General features: G+C 39.8%; 1 long non-coding RNA gene across 1 annotated transcript in view; it reads left to right on the top strand.

Moving 5' to 3' along the window:
* The window catches only part of LOC132211492 (uncharacterized), a 33,751-nt gene extending 16,734 nt beyond the window's left edge, over positions 1-17,017 (top strand). Inside the window, exons 3-4 of the long non-coding RNA XR_009447457.1 lie at positions 13,052-13,167; positions 16,673-17,017. This is a non-coding gene — a long non-coding RNA (uncharacterized LOC132211492). The remainder of the gene's footprint in view (positions 1-13,051; positions 13,168-16,672) is intronic.
* The last annotated feature ends 1,160 nt before the right edge of the window (positions 17,018-18,177 follow it).

Below are 18,177 nucleotides of genomic sequence, written 5' to 3' on the forward strand. Positions count from 1 at the left end.
CTAATTCTGGTTCTAGAGGACACCAGGAAAGTCAGTTTGATTCCATGATTATTTGAAGGCTTAACCTTCCCATGGATGTAAACTCCCAAACAGACTCTGCCTTTGTATATTATAAAGAAGTCCAGCTCAGTTTCTACACTCACCTTCTCCAAGTACTAACCACGTTAGATTTGACCTCATAGTTAATAGCAAATAATCTTTTCAATGAATCTTGTTTTTCTTTATTTCTGGAGGAAAGGGGGAAGGCAAGGGGAGAGTATAATCTGTCCCAGAGCCAATTGGGATATAGCAAGATAATAAAGATACTCCTGGGCCCTCAACCCCAATGTTTATACTGCCTCTAACCAAGATTGTTTGTACATGCAACTCCTTCTCACTTTTCTCAAAACTGTTCACCCTGTAGGAATAAACCACTATAATTATTCAACTCATGTCCTATAAAAATGCCCTTCATTGCACCAATAGTATAACATTCTAGAAATTGTACTTATAATCTTTAAAAGGGAGTCAGTAATACTTCATTTGCAATCAAATTTCAAATGGTCTTATTGTTCTATGGTTGCTGGGTTAGAAAAATTCATGATCGCTTCAAGAAATTATGATATAGTTATAATACACTTTAATGTTCTCAGATAAAATGTGCTATATCAATGCATCATAATTAAAATTCATTATTGGAGAAACTCTATTTGCTTCTGCTATATTTAACATTTTTAATTTGCAACATATTGCTATCTCTAATTGCTCTTTCTCAGAATTACTTATGAGATGAATGAGCCTTTTATTTGTGTACATCATCCTTTTTAATAGGAAAGGAAGGGAAATTCAGCAGACTTGTTTAGGTCACACAAATGAAAGACAAAAGCTGGCTGTGTGAGACTTCTGGTTGAAGCAATAAGGTAACACTAGAAGACCTCAAAGACCCTAGACTTGTTGGACAGTTGATTCAAAGAAAGCAAATGAAGTTCCTCTCTTCCAGAAATGTAGCTGAAACAGGAGACCAGAGCACTAAGGGTGGGAGCTAATGCTGCAACAGGGCATGGGGTGAGGGCCTTGCTCTTGGTAGACCAGAAGTCTAGCTTTATTACCCACAAAGGGACAGTAGACATAGGATTGAGCCTATTTTGGACTGAATGTCCTCCCAAACTCATATGTTTAAGCCCTAACTCCTAATATAATGGTATACAGAGATTTGGCATTTGGAGTTATTTATGGTTAAATGAGGTCTTGAGGAAAGAGCTTTGGTTTGATGGGATTAATGCCCTTATAAGAAGAGATACCAGAGTGCTCCCCCCTCTATCCTCCACCCACTGGCCTCATCCCCTGCCAAACCTCTCTTTCATCCATAAGAGGACATAACAGCCACCTGCATGCAGGTCAGGAAGGAAGCCCTCACCAGAATCTGATCATACTGACACCTGCTATCATACTTCCAGTCTCCCCAACTGTGAGAAAATACATTTTTGTTGTTTTAGCCAATCAATCTATGTTATTTTGTTATAGCAGCTCAAGCAGACTAATACAGAGCCCCACATAAAGAAGAAATTTGGAATTATTTCCTTACATAAAGCTGATGCCCTATAAGGACTGCACCTTCAGTGATAAGGTGAGCCAAAAAGATAAATTTACTCCCTGCCATAGAGAGACAACAAATATATTTATACATATTTCTGCCTGGGCTCTGGTAAAGAAATCAAAACAAAAGAGTTATTGCTCATAAGTTAATACTGCAGACCTGTGCTTCAAATAGACTTAACCTATACAAGTAGGTTAAAACCTCAACCTTAGGTTGGGAAATTAGCATAAAAAATGGCCCTAAGCAAAAATACTCTGAGAGTCTGTCAAAAACCAAGCATTTTAGAGGGACATTTCCACAATACAGGCTACATAGGGTTCTCATAGGAAGAAGTAGTTATGCTAGAGAAGAGAGCTCATAGTAACAAATAAAAAATAAGAAAATTACAAACCACACAAGGAACACATTCACCGTGAGAATGAGCAAAGCAGCAGAATTATTACCCCATAACTTGAGATAATAAATGACAATCTGAGCAGAATACAAATTATGTTTAAAATACATGTAATAATTGAAACCTTAGGAAGGAACCAGTAAATATATTTTTTAAAGTAGACATATTAGAAAAAAAGAACAGGAAAGAAAAACATAGTAAATAGTTCATTTAAATTGATGAATGAACAGTAGATTGACATTTAAAGAGCTGGTGAACTAGAAACTCTATCTGAGGATGTTATATATAATATAGCAATGGAAAATTATGAAATGGGAGCAGATTAAGATTTAAGAAAAATGTCCCTAACCGATTTGGCTCAGTGGATAAAGTGTCAGTCAGCCTGTGGATTAAAGGATCCCAGGTTCGATTCTGGTCAAGGGCACATACCTCAGTTGCAGGTTCCCCAGCCCTGGCTGGGGTATGTACAGGAGGCAACCAATCAATGTGTCTCTCTCATATCACTTTCTCTTGGTCTCTCCCTCTCCCTCTCCCTTCCACTCTCTCTCACTAAAAAAAAAAAAAAAAAAAAAAAAAAAAAAAAAGCAATGAAAAAATATCCTCAAGTGAGGATTAGCAAAACAAAACAAAACAAAACAAAAGATTTAAGAAAAATGGAAGGTAGAATTCAGAGATTCCCATATCCCTGATAAAAGTCCAGATAAATAAAATAAAAAGTGGAGAAACACTCTTGAAAGGCTTTAAAAATTTTCCAGAGATGATGAAATATATGAATTCATAGAGTCAAGAATACATGATTTCTAAGGATGATAATTAAAAAGAACTCTACACCAAAATACATCACAGTGAAGCTATAGAACCTAAAATCTTAGAAGCAACAACAAATAAAAAGACTCTTGTCAATAGCAAAAGTAAATATCAGGAAAGTGTAGAATAATACATTTTTAGTGCTAAGAGAAAGTAACTATTAACCTAGATTTGTAACTCAGCTAAATTTTTATTTAAGAATTTGTTTCAAGCAAAGAACTAGAAACTTTTATCACTTAAAGATCTTGACTAAAAAGAACTTAATTATATACTTCAGAAAGAAGGAAATTTAATTCATGAAAGAGTGGATAAAAATAACAGTAATGAGCAGTCACATACATAAATGTATGGATATATATAACATTAGTGATGGCAAGAGTGACAAACTTGTGGATTTAAAAATAAGATGAAAAAGTCCTAGAACATGATAGACTGTAAAGAAAAATCAAGTTTAGAGTTAAAAATTCTAAGGACCTTTCAATTTTCAGGAGAGAGTAAAATATTGATCGAGTCTAGACATTGTTACATCAAGAATTCATGTTAAAAGTTTAAAGAGCACTAAAAGAGAAATAGAATGCACAACTTTCAAACCAGGAGGAACGCCAGATAAAGAAAACTACCAATTAAGTGAAAAACTGAAAGGATAAAGAAACACAAGAAAGTATGCCAAATAGAATGCATAAGGTGGCAGAAATCAATCCATATATGTCAATAATTGTAATAAATATAAATAAACGAAAGTCAATAGTTAGAAGATAGGGAATTAGAGTGAATTTTTTGAAAATCATTTATATTTCTTATAAGAGATGCATTTAGAATATGCCACACAAAAAAAGCTGAAAAAGTAAACAGAAAAATCATTCCAGAAAAATGCTAACCAAAAGAAAGCTGGGATAGCTATAACATCTGACAAAATAGTCTTTAAATAAAATTAATTTTATATATATATATATTTATATGAAAATCCATACTGTATTATGATATAAGGAGCAAGATCAACAAGAAGATACAAAATTCTAAATTTAAAAATAATAAACTTAGGATAAATTGTGATGGAAAAAATATTTAAAAATAGATAATAATAACCCTATTTTGAGTTAATTTTTGTAGATGGGGACAAACAGCTATTCTAATTTCACATTTTTGTATGTAGCTTTCCAATTTCCCCAGAACCATTGATTGAATAGGGAAAGGGGGTGACTGGGGTAGTAAAGAGTAAAGGGGGTCAAATATGTGGTGACAAGATGATTTGACTTTGGGTGTTGAGCACGCAATGCAATACACAGATCATGTGTGATAGAAATGTACACTTGAAACCTATATAATCTTATTAAACAACTAGTAGCCCTGTGCACGAATCCATGCGCCAGTAGCTCACCAGTAGCTCGCTGCAGCCCTCCAGTAGCTCTCTGCCTGCTGCCCCGGCCTCGTGTAACTCCCCTGCCTCTCTCCCCTTCCCCCCACCCCATAGCTTGCTGCCCTGCCCCCTCCTGTAGTTCTCTGCCGCCTGCTTGTAGCTCACTGCCCCACCCTCCTGCTGATCCATGATCTAGTTGTTACAGGGTTGGTCGTTATGACCATTTGGTGTAATGACCATTTGCATATTACATCTTTATTATATAAGATGTCACACCAATAAATTTAATTTAGAGAGGAAAAAATTCTATGAAAAAAATAAACCTAAAATAATAAAAAATACTAGACAAAATTACAATTAAAATATGACAAATCCATAATTATAGTATTTTAATACAGTTTTTCTATAATTCAAGAATCAAACAAATAAAAAATTATGAAGATTTAAAATATGTTTCAGGAAAATTAAAAATTTTTATCTAATATACTTATATAGAACCCTATACCCAACAGTTAAAGAACACATTATTTTTAAACAACTATACCTCATTTACAAAAACTGGCCACATAATGGTTCCAAAACAAGTCTTAATAAATGCCAGTGGATCTAGATTTCTATATCTCGCAGATAATAATCTCAATTCTCAATGCAAAAAAATAAAAATGAATGGCCAAAAGATAGTCAGCCTTCTCCATTTAGAAATTTTAAAGCATACTTCTAAATAATTTATGAATAAATACAGAGATTGTTATATCATAACTCATAGATTGGATAAAAGAAAAGTTAATTCCTAAAGATAATATTCTAGTCAAACAGTTTTTACCCAACAATTCACCATAAAATTGTGGTTTTCATTTCAAAGTGGGATCTTCTAACTGGTCTTTTCTAGCACTAATTATATCTACTCTAATAAAAGAAAAACATGCAAATTGACGTACCTTCACTACACCTTAAGCCATGCCCACCAACCAATCAGAGTGACTTTATGCAAATTAACCCAACCAAGATGGCGGCCAGCAGCCAGGGAGCTGGAGCAAGCAGTAGGTTTGGTTGCCCCAATGATGGAGGAAGCCAAGCTTCCCAGCTGCCGTAGCCGGCTCTGAGCTCCACTTAAAGCAACAAAGTTTCAATTATATAAGGTAAATAAACCCCAGATACCTGCTTTTAGCCGGCCATGGCCACGGAGCTGGAGCGAGCAGGAGTGGGTTACCCCTGGCAATGGAGGAAGCCAAGCTTCCCTCCCGTCCGCCCTGGCCAGCTCTGAGCTCCTCTCAAGGCTACAAAGTTTCAATTATAAAAGGTAAATAAATCCCAGAATAAAAAAAGAAAAAAAGGAGAGGCTGGGAGCTTCCATTGCTGGAGGGGCCTTGCCAGACTGAAAACAGCCCTCAGCCCCTCACTCAGACTGGCCAGGCACCCCAGTGGGGACCCCCCACCCTAAAGGGGGTGTGGTCATCCTGCAAACACCCATCAGCCCCTCACCCAGGCTGGCCAGGCACCTCAGCGGGACCCCCTACCCTGATCGGGGACACCCTTCAGGGCAAACCAGCCAGCCCCTACCCGTGAACCAGGCCTCTATCCTATATAATAAAAAGGTAATATGCAAACTGACCCTAACAGCAGAATGACTGGGAATGACTGGTCACTATGACACACACTGACCACCAGGGGCAGATGCTCAATGCAGGAGCTGCCCCTGGTGGTCAGTGCACTCCCACGGGGGGAGATCTGCTCAGCCACAAGCCAGGCTGACGGCTGCCAGTACAGCGGTGGTGGTGGGAGCCTCTCCTGCCTCCTCAGTAGCGCTAAGGATGTCCAACTGCAGCTTAGGCCTGCTCCCTGCTGGCAAGTGGACATCCCCCAAGAGCTGCCAGGCTGCCAGAGGGATGTCTGACTGCCAGCTTGGGCCCGATCCCCCAGGGAGTGGGCCTAAGCCAACAGGTGGACATCCTCCGAGGGGTCCCAGACTGCAAGAGGGCATAGGCCGGGCTGAGGGACCCTCCTGAGTGCACAAATTTTTGTGCACCGGGTCTCTAGTTTTGATAATAAATACCTCATGAAACTACATATGGGGTTATTGGGAACCTTAATGGAAATAGTGTACATAATTACATGTACCTGGCCCATAGTAAGCATTCAATTAATATTAGCAGCTCACTATCCTGTGCTAAGTCATGGATCACAAAAACTTGATAAAAAAAGAAACCACCTCCATGCAAACTCTCAATGTACTTTTCCAACACTGTTGCCCAATATTGTTCTTCATAAAGCTCAGTTCTACAAATTAAACTCTTCTCCATCTTCCATACATCTCTAACAGTCCACCTCATGTTCTTTCTTTGTCCCAAATTACTTTCCTGAAACATCCAAATTCTTCAGCCTAAATAAAACTTCTTACAAAAGTTTCTCTCTAGCACTTCAATGACAAATACTCCCTCCTTCCCTTGTATTCTGTATTCTAACATTAAAATGTATAACTCTGTGCTGGCACTTATTACCTATTTCTGAAGAAGGGTTATTTATATCTGTTTCCTTATTAGATACACTCTCCATTAACAGCAAGCTTCCAGATTTATCTTACTATCCTCAGAGCACCTTGCACCGCGACTGGCACCTAATATCCCTTTCTCCACTCATTCGTTCACAAACATTTAGGGAATGACAAAAACAGTCCAATTTAATTACTGCACAATCATTGAGTGAATGAATTCAAGATACAGCAGTTAATTGAGTGAGGATAATAGGGACGTTTTCTTTTGGCTTGCGAGCAGTATCTCTCCCCAGTCTTTTCTAAATTTCTAGAACATACAGGATCCTGGATGTATTCTGTGCCCGAGATGCGCTTGAGGGAGTAGCATGTGTTATTCATTACATCACATATAACCTTTTCAAGTTTACAATCAATCTTGCTCAGAAGGCTGGTGTCATTTAAAAAGTACAGCCGTGTGCTGGAAGGAGAGACAATCTGAGCTAGCTACAGTCTGTGAATTCAAACACCCTATTTAAAGGTCCAAACATGAAGAGGAGGATGTACTGAACACATCATTTTCCCTCCCAGTGATTGAAAAGGGATGGAACATTGAAGCTTTGTTGGGTTTCAATGCATTGATTTTCTCGCTACCTATTTTTTCTCAGGTTTGTCAGGTACTTAAAGAGTCTGTTTCCAGTTGCCTGCAGACTCCTTTTCTCATGCTTCTTAAAATTATTTGTGAATAAATCACCCACATTGTCTTCCAGGCTCTAATGATTCTCTTCCTGCGGAACCTGGTTTGTTTGTTTGTTTTACTTCTTTACTTTGTTCTGGTTCTCACGTCTTTATTTGCCAATCCACTGCTTGCTTTTGGCATCCCCATCAATTTTTCCGTTTCTCAATTCTCTGAACAGACTCATATTTGTTCGCCTCTCTGTCTATTCATTCTGTACTCAGCTGCTGAACACCTTCCAGAGTCAGATAGTGCTCTGGTCAGAAATGGGGTCCCTATGCCAGGGGAGATTGCCATCTAAAGTGCAGATGGGAGCCTGGGGAACATAAGGTCACAGGACATACTGAGCAAGCACAGAATACCACTGGGCATATCACCCTGTAGTCTTCTCCACCAAAGGCTAGAGACGTCCCTTAATTATGGAGTAGAATTGATAGCTGAGGATTCTTGGTAGGAATTAATATTAAACTGGGATTTTTCACTCCACAGTGGGTAAAAAGAGGAATTCCAGGTATACCAAGCAGAATAGTAAAGACTGCGGGTGTTGGTTGCAAAGGGGCCTGGTTGAGGACAGTATTTCTCAGTGCTGTCATGGACCAGCTGCATCAGGGTCATCTGGAATGTTTTAAAAATCACAGATATGTGAACTTTACCTCCAAATCTATCGAACTGGACTCTCTGAAAGCAGGCAAAACCTGTTGCCGTAACCGGTTTGGCTCAGTGGATGGAGCATCAGCCTGCGGATTAAAGGGTCCCAGGTTCGATTCTGGTCAAGGGCATGTACCTTGGTTGTGGGCACATCCCTGGCGGGAGGTGTGCAGGAGGCAGCTGATCAATGTTTCTCTCTCCTCGATGTTTCTAACTCTCTATCTCTCTCCCTTCCTCTCTGTAAAAAATCAATAAAATATATATATATTTTTTAAAAACCTGTCTTTTACAAACACCTTAGATTATTTACAGGCATGGCAAAGTTGAAACGCATTTTATCAAAATAAAGGAGCATGGGTGGGTAAATGGTATAACGACTTAACGGACATAAAGTAAGAGGGCTTTGTAAGTAAAAGGGAAGCTGGGCATGCCCCAACCATTATTAACATTATTTCATATCATCTGGATTCCATTTGAGAAGTAGATGGTAAAATTTTGGTGGGCCTTCTAGGTCCAGGCAATGCGTTAGGCATGCTGAATGAAATCAAATTTGTTTGCTCAAATCAATTAATCCATCATCTACGTTTCTGGGCTTCTATGCTTTAGGATACTGAGTACCGTTAGAGAAAACTATAGGACCACACAGATCTACCACTACCAGTACGTGGTGTTCCCCTCATTTAAACCCTCTATGCCAGTGGTTCTCAACCTTCTGGCCCTTTAAATACATTTCTTCATGTTGTGACCCAACCATAAAATTATTTTTGTTGCTACTTCATAACTGTAATGTTGCTACTGTTATGAATCGTAATGTAAATATCTGATATGCAGGATGGTCTTAAGCGACCCCTGTGAAAGGGTCGTTTGACCGCCAAAGGGGTCGCGATCCACAGGTTGAACATGCTGCCTGAACATTTTATAGTTTCCTAGCCTCTTTCATTATTTACCACAGCTATTACAAACTTTTTCCATTCTCCTCAAATATCCTACTGAACAGCCTCTACCTATTTTTTTTTTATTTACTAGATAACCAGTTTATTATGAAAGGCTATAACTCAGTAATTACCAGATGGAAGAAATGTACAGGCAAGGTATGTGGGAAAGGGTGTGGAGCCAGCCACTCTCCCCAAATCTCCATGTGTTCACCGACTCCAAGGCTTGGTCATAACTCCTAGCAGATAAGTTCAAATACTACTGCACTGAGAGCAGGAGACATGTAAGAAAGGACTCCTCAACTTCTTTCCACCCTCCCTACGAAATAACTGGCTCTGCACCCGGTCTCATTACCCACCCCACCTCCTGCTGAGAGTGAATCCTTCCAACCTGAGATCTCAGACAGCAGCAGCAGCATTGTTAGAAAAGAACCTCAAACCTCACCCAAATTACCAAGTCAGAATTTGCATCTTAACGAGATGATTCAAGTTTGAGAAACTCAGCTCAAAAGAGTGAGCACCCCGCATCCCTCCCTGCCTCTTTAGGTGCCTGGCTTCATCAGATTTCCTTGTGTCTTCTCCACCTACAAATCCACTCTTTGTTGGGCTCTCTCAACAGCATTTAAACATGTTTTAGACTCTCCCATTCTAAGTTAACAAACAAACCGTGTTTTAAAACTGTGCTGCTTTCTCCATCTTAATGTCTCTCACGTTCATTCATTCCTCTCCATCGTCACTGCCATTTTCTGGTTGAGGCTACCATTTTTTCTTGCCTATACTGGCTTCCCTATAGAGTGTTGCTCCCTTCCAATCTTTCTTTGCACAACAGCTAGAGTGAACATTTTAAAACACACATCTCGTCATGATACTTACTTACTTAGAACCCTTCAGAACCCCCCTTTGCTTTAGGATGGAGGCCAAATGCCTATGCCAGGCCCACCAGACCCTTCATGATATAACCCTGCCTCACCTCTCCAAACTCATGGCTCATTATTCCTCTCCACCCCATGCTACTGGGTAGGTATAGGAAATTGTTGGTAGTTTCCCAGATTCATATTCTTACTTGCACCCACTCCCAGTTGTACTGAAATGTTCTGCTTTCTTTTCTGGTTGACCAAATAGTTCTTAAACTTCCCTGCATGCAGGGAACTGTCTTGGTCACCATTTGCACACATTAGCTTTTACACAATGTCCAGGATATAGTTGATGCCACAACAAATATTATTGTCTACCTCCTATGTCCCAAATGTCATGGAGCTCACATGATGGTGGACTCAATATTTACAGAATGAAAATAGATTTCATATATGGGCTTATAGAGTTTTACTAATTTACCAGACATCACAGGGGGGGAAAAACATGTTTCCAAGGCTATTCTTGAGCTATGCTGGCTCCAAAGCTCATTTTGTTCCCATACTAACATATACAACTTCTACTCAAAGATGCTTTGTGAAAAGACAATAATAAGCCGAAGCCGGTTTGGCTCAGTGGATAGAGCGTCGGCTTGCGGACTGAGAGGTCCCAGGTTCGATTCTGGTCAAGGGCATGTACCTGGGTTGCGGGCACGTCCCCAGTGGGAGATGTGCAGGAGGCAGCTGATCGATGTTTCTCTCTCATCGATGTTTCTAACTCTCTATCTCTCTCCCTTCCTCTCTGTAAAATATCAATAAAATATATTTTTAAAAAAAAGAATTAAAAAAAAAGGACAATAATAAGATGGCAATGAAAGAACTCCTCTAATACTTTGAAATGTTTTCTAGGTTATCATGGATTCCTGGCTTTTCTAAGTCATCTGTGGCTTATAACTAACTTTAAAATAGCAGCCTGAGGTTGTGTTTATGTAAAAGCAAAACAGTTGGTCAATTAAACCAGCTTAGTAGAAAGAAATAAACAATTGAATTTCTTGGAGGGACACCAGTTTTCTTTTTAAATAGTTAGTTGGCATCAAGGAGGGCATAGTCTTACACCCCAGAATGTCATTTCCTCTTTCCACTTGGACTTGAAATGTCAAAGTGTGGCTTTTCTTGTGCTTTGCTTACTGAAATCACACAAAAGATTAACTATAGTTCACAAGGACAGACACTTATAGAAGCCAGGTAAGTAAAGCAAATGAATGGAGATGGTTTTGTACAATAAATACAATGGCATACACATGATGATAGGTGTATATTGTGGTGATTTTGAAGAAAAATCCAAGGCTATGGGAGGTGGAGGGAAGAGATGAGTGGAGAAATGGCTGAGCAAAAAGGAGAAAAGAAAGATTCTATTCTGGGAAAGCGAGCAGAGGAAGTAGAAGAGTTTCAGTGGAGACTGCTTCTGCTGGCTTCAGGATAAGAAGAAAACCCTCCTGGGGTGGCACGTGACTACAGCAACCTTCTTTAACTGGAGTCTGGGGTTGGGGGTGTTAACTCTGGAAGGAGTTTTCTCTCAGGTTGAGGAGAAGCAAAGGAATGGGTAGAAAAATCGACTTCTGTCTGGAACCAGTTATGTGAGTAGCTCATTAACACCTCCATACAAGCCACTTATCCCAGAGTCACACATTTGATAGTGACCAGTCAACAACAGCCCCAGGACCAGGGAGTCATCACTGTCCCCCAGCACAGGGGCTGAGGGATAGACCGAACCTAGCCTAGATGCTTCCCAGATATTTCTTTTACCTACAAGCAAGGCCCCAGAAATCTAAAAGGTGAAATTAAGTATCTACATGGTCTTATTAAAAACAAACAGACAAACAAAAAAACATTTCTTTTTTTTCTTTTAAGCTTCATGGTATTGGGTTTTCTGGTGCTTTCGCTGGAAAAAGTCCTAACTTTTTCACTTCTTTTAAATTTATAAAAAGTTGTTCAACCTTACTCAAAACAAGAGAAACAAGTTAAAATGGAAAGTCATACCATTTTTTAAATCTATCAGATTAAAAATTAAAACATTCAACAAGCTGTGAGAATCAGGCACCCTCATATACTGCTGATGAGATACGGTAGTAGCAATGTTTATGAAAGGCAAAATAAAGTTAAAATAAACTGTAAACTTTTATCCCAGCAAATCCACTTCTAGAAATTTATTCTACAAGTGTACGTACACTTGTGAAAAAACATGCATAAGGTTATTCATTGCAGTATTGTTTGTAACAGTAACAGATAGGAATTAATCTCTTGAGAGATATGAATAAGCCCATCAAGAGGTTAAATGAAGTATGGTACATCCATATGGTGGAATATTATAAAGACGTTAGGAAAAAGATTCGAGAATGTTTATTTTGATGTGTAATATTCTAAAATAAGTTGTTTTATGAACCAATTCATTTTATGCTGTCATTTGTATAAAAAAGAATATACATTCGTATATATGTAACTCTCTGAAAAGATATGCAAGAAACTAATGAGTCATTACATATTTGGGAAGCAGACATGGGGACTTAGCAGATGAGGAACAAGTTTGGAAGGGAGAATTTTTGTTTTACTGAATATCCCTTTTTTCTTTTGGAGTCCTATAAGTATATTACTTATTCAAAAAAATAGTAAATTGTTTTTAAAGAAAATAATAGCATTCTAACTAATTCATTAGAACTAAGCGTATGTGCAGGGATCCTGGCGCTGAAGATATATGTTGGCTTATCAGGCTTCTTCCATCTTCTAGAATTTCTGGTCTGTTGCGGTTCTGAAAGATCAGGGCTGCAGTGCTCAGAAGATAGTCTATGATTAAGGTGGCCCCTACAGGACGAATTGGGAATTTTTTGTTACTTTGTTCCTTTTTAGTGCAGAAGAGGTTCAAAGTTGGTTGGGAATTGTGACCTTGGATTTCTCTGTTGCTAGACATAAACGTTTTGATAATTACTGACGTAAGCACTGCAAACAGCCATTTTATAGAGAGAGAGGAGGCTGGGATGGCCGTGTGCTGAAGAAGGAAATGCATTTGCTTGAATCCTGGCGCTCTCCCTGTCATTCCTTTATGACTTTAAGGCAAAGGTCCCTAACTTCTTCAAGCCCTGGTTTCCTCACTTGAAAAATGTAGATAATATTGCCATCCTTGTGAATGTACTGCTCACTAAAGGTTTCTTTAAAAACTCAGAGCTCCAACAGGTCAGTGGTGTTAAACCCTTAAGGTAATCCCAGGTCCCCAAATTCACTCCAACAGGAAGTGAGCTACTAAGGACCCCCCACCCCCAACAAAGACCACCTCAAACAAAGGAAATGTTTCTGGAGAAAAGAAGAATAGCCAGATTATATCACCCAACAGCTCTGGGACACAATGTGGGTGATGTTCAAGTTACCACTGTGTGTTTCCCGTTTTCTATGTTTCTAGTGGAGTTTTTATTACAGTTCTACTGTCCTTTCTCTGTGAGTAGTTGGTGTATTGATTAAGGGGGATTAATATTTTGATTTACTATAAATTGCTACAATACTTTGAGTATTTACTTGGAAAAAGTTCAGAACTTTTTTGCTAATGTTGGAGCTGTGGGGTCATGACCCTGAAACTGCATATCTAAGATAGAGAAATGCTGAGTGTTGGGGAGATGATGGGGGGCAGGGGAGGGGGGAGAGAGAGAGAGAGAGAGAGAGAGAGAGAGAAGAGAGGAGAGAGATATTTTGAAATGCAAGAACACTCATGTCCAGCTATGTGAATAATAAATTTCTTCTTTTTACTTCAGCCACTGAGTTGGATTTTGTAACCCTTGCAACTGAAAAAAAAAATATCTGAACTAGCTACACTAGGTCTTCATTCAATGAAAAGATACTTAACCTAAAATATCTCACACTGACATATCAGTTTTCAACTGTCAGATGTCTTAATAACTCACTATCTGGAACAACTCATGGAAAAGTAGGAATTATCATATTTTGTTAGTCAAAGTGTTAAAACAATACAATCCATGTGGTGGGTATCAAAATTGCAAATGAATTTACCTTTAGCTTAACAATTTTGCTTCTAAGATTTATTCCACAGTAAAATGAAGAAACATTTATTCATGATGGCATTGTTTGCAACAGTAAAACATTGCTGTAAATGGCCATCAATAAGGGTCTGGATAAATGAAAAATATGGCTCATCCCAGAGGAGAAATGTGTGAAGCTGTAGAAAAGAAGGAACAATTTCTATTTGTGCTAATATGGACATATCTCCAAGACAATGCTGTTAAGAGAAACAATTTTAAGTGCAGATATTTGTGTAAAATGTTTGTATAAAAATAGGGGGGAGAACGAAAATATCTTTTCATATTCGTTTGTATGTATATGACTACCTCAGAAAAGATAGGAAATAAACTGAGAGAAATAGTTATTCGCTGGGTAGGGGCACTGGAATATGTGATTTAGTTAAATAGATTGGGAGGGAGATATTTTTTACTGTATATCTTTTTACTTTATTGTATTAATTTTTTTGGAACGATACAAACTCTTTACAGATATTTTCAATGTATACTTTCTAAAGAAAAACACCATTACAACACAGTGAAGTTCCAGAATTCTGAGTTGTGTGTGGGATGCCGGCTTTGAAATGTCAGCGGCATACACTGCACAAACAGGATTTCGACCATCTTCTAGAATCTCAGCTCCAGGGAGCTGTGTGGCGCAGATAAAAAAGAGATAGCCCAGGGCAGTGGCGGCACCTGGAGGACACACAGAGAACTTTCCGTTTGTTCTTTTTTTTCTTTTAATGTTTGTTTTTCTGCTGTAAGGCTTGAATAAGAGTGGTGCTTGGTTTTCCAGCGGAGTGCCTGAACAAAAGCATTTTGCTAATTAATCACTGTAGATTTACTGTCAGATATCCCTGGATACAAATACTGTCCCTTTCAATTACTGTCTGTAGCTTTAGGCAAAAGCACTTATATGTTTTAAAAGCCAGGGTGTCTTCACTTATAAAAGGTGAAGAATAATAATACCTACCTATCATGTTGGTACCTCCTAATATTTTAAGTGAATTGTGTCACCTAAAAAATACCAGTGCTGACCTTCAAAGTGACCTGTGTTTGCTCAATGCCTAAGGCAACCCCAGGCCTCTGAGCCTGCCTCAATAAGAAGCGAGAGATTAAATAAATGGGGCCCACAGAGGGGCAGGGAGGGTGCCCACCTGGGGCTGGAAGTCTGGCGCAGGTGAAGGGAGCCAGGAGAGAGGAAAAGAGTCTGAGTGTTAGTGAGAGAGAGAAAGAGAAAGCCAGCAGGGCTTGAGGGTACCCAGGCCGGAAGCTCTGAATTTACCCCTGACTTTTCAGTTGTAAAGACTATAAATATATTTTTCTAAAAGCCAGACTGAGAGGTGTCTTTTTGTTGTTGTGATTTTTTTTTCTTGTAATTGAAAGACCCCTAACCATTTCCAATGCCTCATATAAAAGTTACTCAACCTCACTCATAATAAAATGAATTTAAAACGAGATAACGTTGCTCAGCTGGTGTGGCTCAGTGGTTGAGTGTCAACCCATGAACCATTCATTCGATTCCTGGTCAGGGCACATGCCCAGGTTGCTGATTCAATTCCCAGTAGGGAACGTGCAGGAGGCAGCTGATCAGTGATTTTCTCTCATCACTGATGTTTCCATCTTCCTCTCCCTCCCCTCTTCTCCCTCTGAAATCAATTAAAACACACACACACACACACACACACATACACACACACAAACACACACAAGACTCCCGAGATAGCTTATTATATTGACAAAAAAAGAAAATTAACATTGATCAGACACTAAGCTATGGGGGAAACATTTGATTTCACTGGTGAGAGTGAGAGATTAGCAATCCCTAAAGAAGGCAAATGAGACATATTTATTAAATTGCAAATTCATGCAGCCTTTGACCCAGCAATTACGCTTCTGTGTATTTTGTCCCATAGATATATATCCACACACGCGAAGTGAGGCATTGTTTGAAAGTGCAAACAATAGGAATCAACCTAAATGTTTTATCACAAGAGAATTGGTTTTCATTCAAACCGTGGGGGATTCTAAATCCCTTAAAATAAGTAAGTTTTCTTAGGAACTGAAAATGGAAAGCTCTGTAGAAAGAGAACCCAAATAAAGGAACAGAGAAGTGTAAATAGCATTCACTGGCATTAAAACTGACGGGGGTAGGAATCTATGTTCATATTTAGTTGCAATTGTATTAAAATCTCTGGAAGAATAGATAAGAAAATGAAAGACCATCATATAGGTTACATAGAGGAAATTGGTGGATAAGGGACAGGGATGGAAGGAGGTTTTTTCAAATAAGATTTTTTTGGTACATTTTAATTTTTGAACCTTGTAACTGTATAACCTATTCAAAATTGTAATAAATACAGTGGTCGGGAAAAAAGAGTCCTAACATAAGGTGGAGCGATGGAACTCGAAATCCATCAGGAGGGCTCCTTAGACTAAATTTTACGCAGAATGGACGCCATCTTCTAGAAATCCTGTTCTTTTCCAGCCTTGCGAATCAGCTGCGGAGATGGAAATAGCCTGTGGTTACAGCGGCACCTATAGGACAAACAGAATATTTCACTTTGTTTTTTTGAGCTGGGGGAGGAGCAGGGAATCAGGAGTTAGCATGGCATGGGTGAAGAACGGTTATTTTTCCCATCAGAGTTGCTAGTTTTTGCAAACATCATCTTTCATATAAGCATACTGGGAGCTTAGACCTTAGAGCTAAACACCCTGATTAATAGTGGCTTTGTCACTCACTCGCTGTTATTCCCCAGCTGTGTGGCCTTAGCTAAAGGAACTTAACATTTCTGAGCCATAACGTCTACTTCTGTAAAATGTGGAACATGTTATCTATGTTGCAGATTAATGCTTCACAGCGTTTCAAGAGGCTTATCTTGCCAGAGAAACCCCAAGTCTGACAAACAACAGCCTGTGATCATCCAACCCTTAAAGCAATTCTAAACACCCTAAGTCTATCCCAATCGGAAGAGAGCTGCTGAAGAGATATAACCCATAGAAGGAGCCTCCTCCTCCATAGCCTACAGCTCCTGGGGCCATGGAAAGACAGGGCAAAGGAGATCCTTCCAGAGAACAAACCGGACCAGCCAGGTTGGCCAAGGAGCTCACATTACCTCCAGGGCACGGACACCTTGCTCTTCCTGTCCTACCAAAGGCCACTTTATGGGGTCATGGACCAAAGACCACTTTATGCTGTTTTCCTGCCGGGAGCCGGTCCATCCTTGCTGTTTCAAGGGACCTGGCATATATGGCATACGGTTCTTAATATGTTTGCTCACCTTCTTGGCGCTGTGTTTTAACCAAGGTCACCTCTCCAAGAAAGGTTGAATCCCCAGGAAGGGATTTTCCCCTGAAGTTAGGGAGGGAATAAAACCCCTCAACTAAGTGCCAGGCGGGTAATTAATCCCTTTAACTACGAACAATCATGCTTAAACTACATAATCTTTTCTCCCTGGAATGGAGATAAGAAACACCCTAACCTTTGTAATAGAGATTGATAGGATTGAATCAACTGGTATAAATACAGTTGTAACAAGACAGAAAGACACAGAACTCAGGAGACAGAATTCAGAAGACAGAACCTACATGGAGCCTGGAGACAGAAGAACTTCGCTGGAGAGAACATGGCAAAAGATCCTGGACTGAACCTGACTATAGAACATGGCAAGAGAACCTGACTAGAACCTGGTGACCGAACCTGGCTAGAGATCTCAGACAGAACCTGGCTGGAGAACCTAGCGAGGGAACATGGCTACAGAACCTGACTGGAGATCCTAAGCAGAACCTCTCTGGAGATCCAGACCAGAACTTGGCTGGAGATCCGGGCTAGAGATCCTGGCTAGGCTGCTGATCAACTGAACGCTGTCTCCGTGTCCTTCCTTCTTCGCCTACTCCGTCTACGCCTTTGGGAACCCCTGGACCCTCTGGGGTTGGACCCCGGCATATGGCGCCCGAACAGGGACCCCTAGGTAAGCCCCACTCTCGGGATGGATAGGACTCCACCGTAGGAAGAGGGTGGATAGTCTTCGCCGACTCCGTCCACACCTTTGGGAACCCTGGAACAGGATTCCCATAGGTAAGCCCCCCCCCCCCATTGAGAACCCCCACATTCGGGACGGATAGGACTCCACCAGGGTGCTGCAAACCCCCCTACAGAGGATAAGTAGGGTAAGAAGGTGGATAGTACAGAACTTAGATTGAGAAGATGTGCCATACTGAGTCCAAAGAAAGAAGGCTCTGTATTGATTCTTAGATTGAGAAGATGTGCCATACTGAGTCCAAAGAAAGAAGACTCTGTATTGATCTTTAGATTAAGAAGATGTGCCATACTGAGTCTAAAGAAAAAAGA

Source organism: Myotis daubentonii, chromosome 10 (assembly GCF_963259705.1).
Source record: "Myotis daubentonii chromosome 10, mMyoDau2.1, whole genome shotgun sequence".
Classification (NCBI taxonomy): Eukaryota; Metazoa; Chordata; class Mammalia; order Chiroptera; family Vespertilionidae; genus Myotis; species Myotis daubentonii.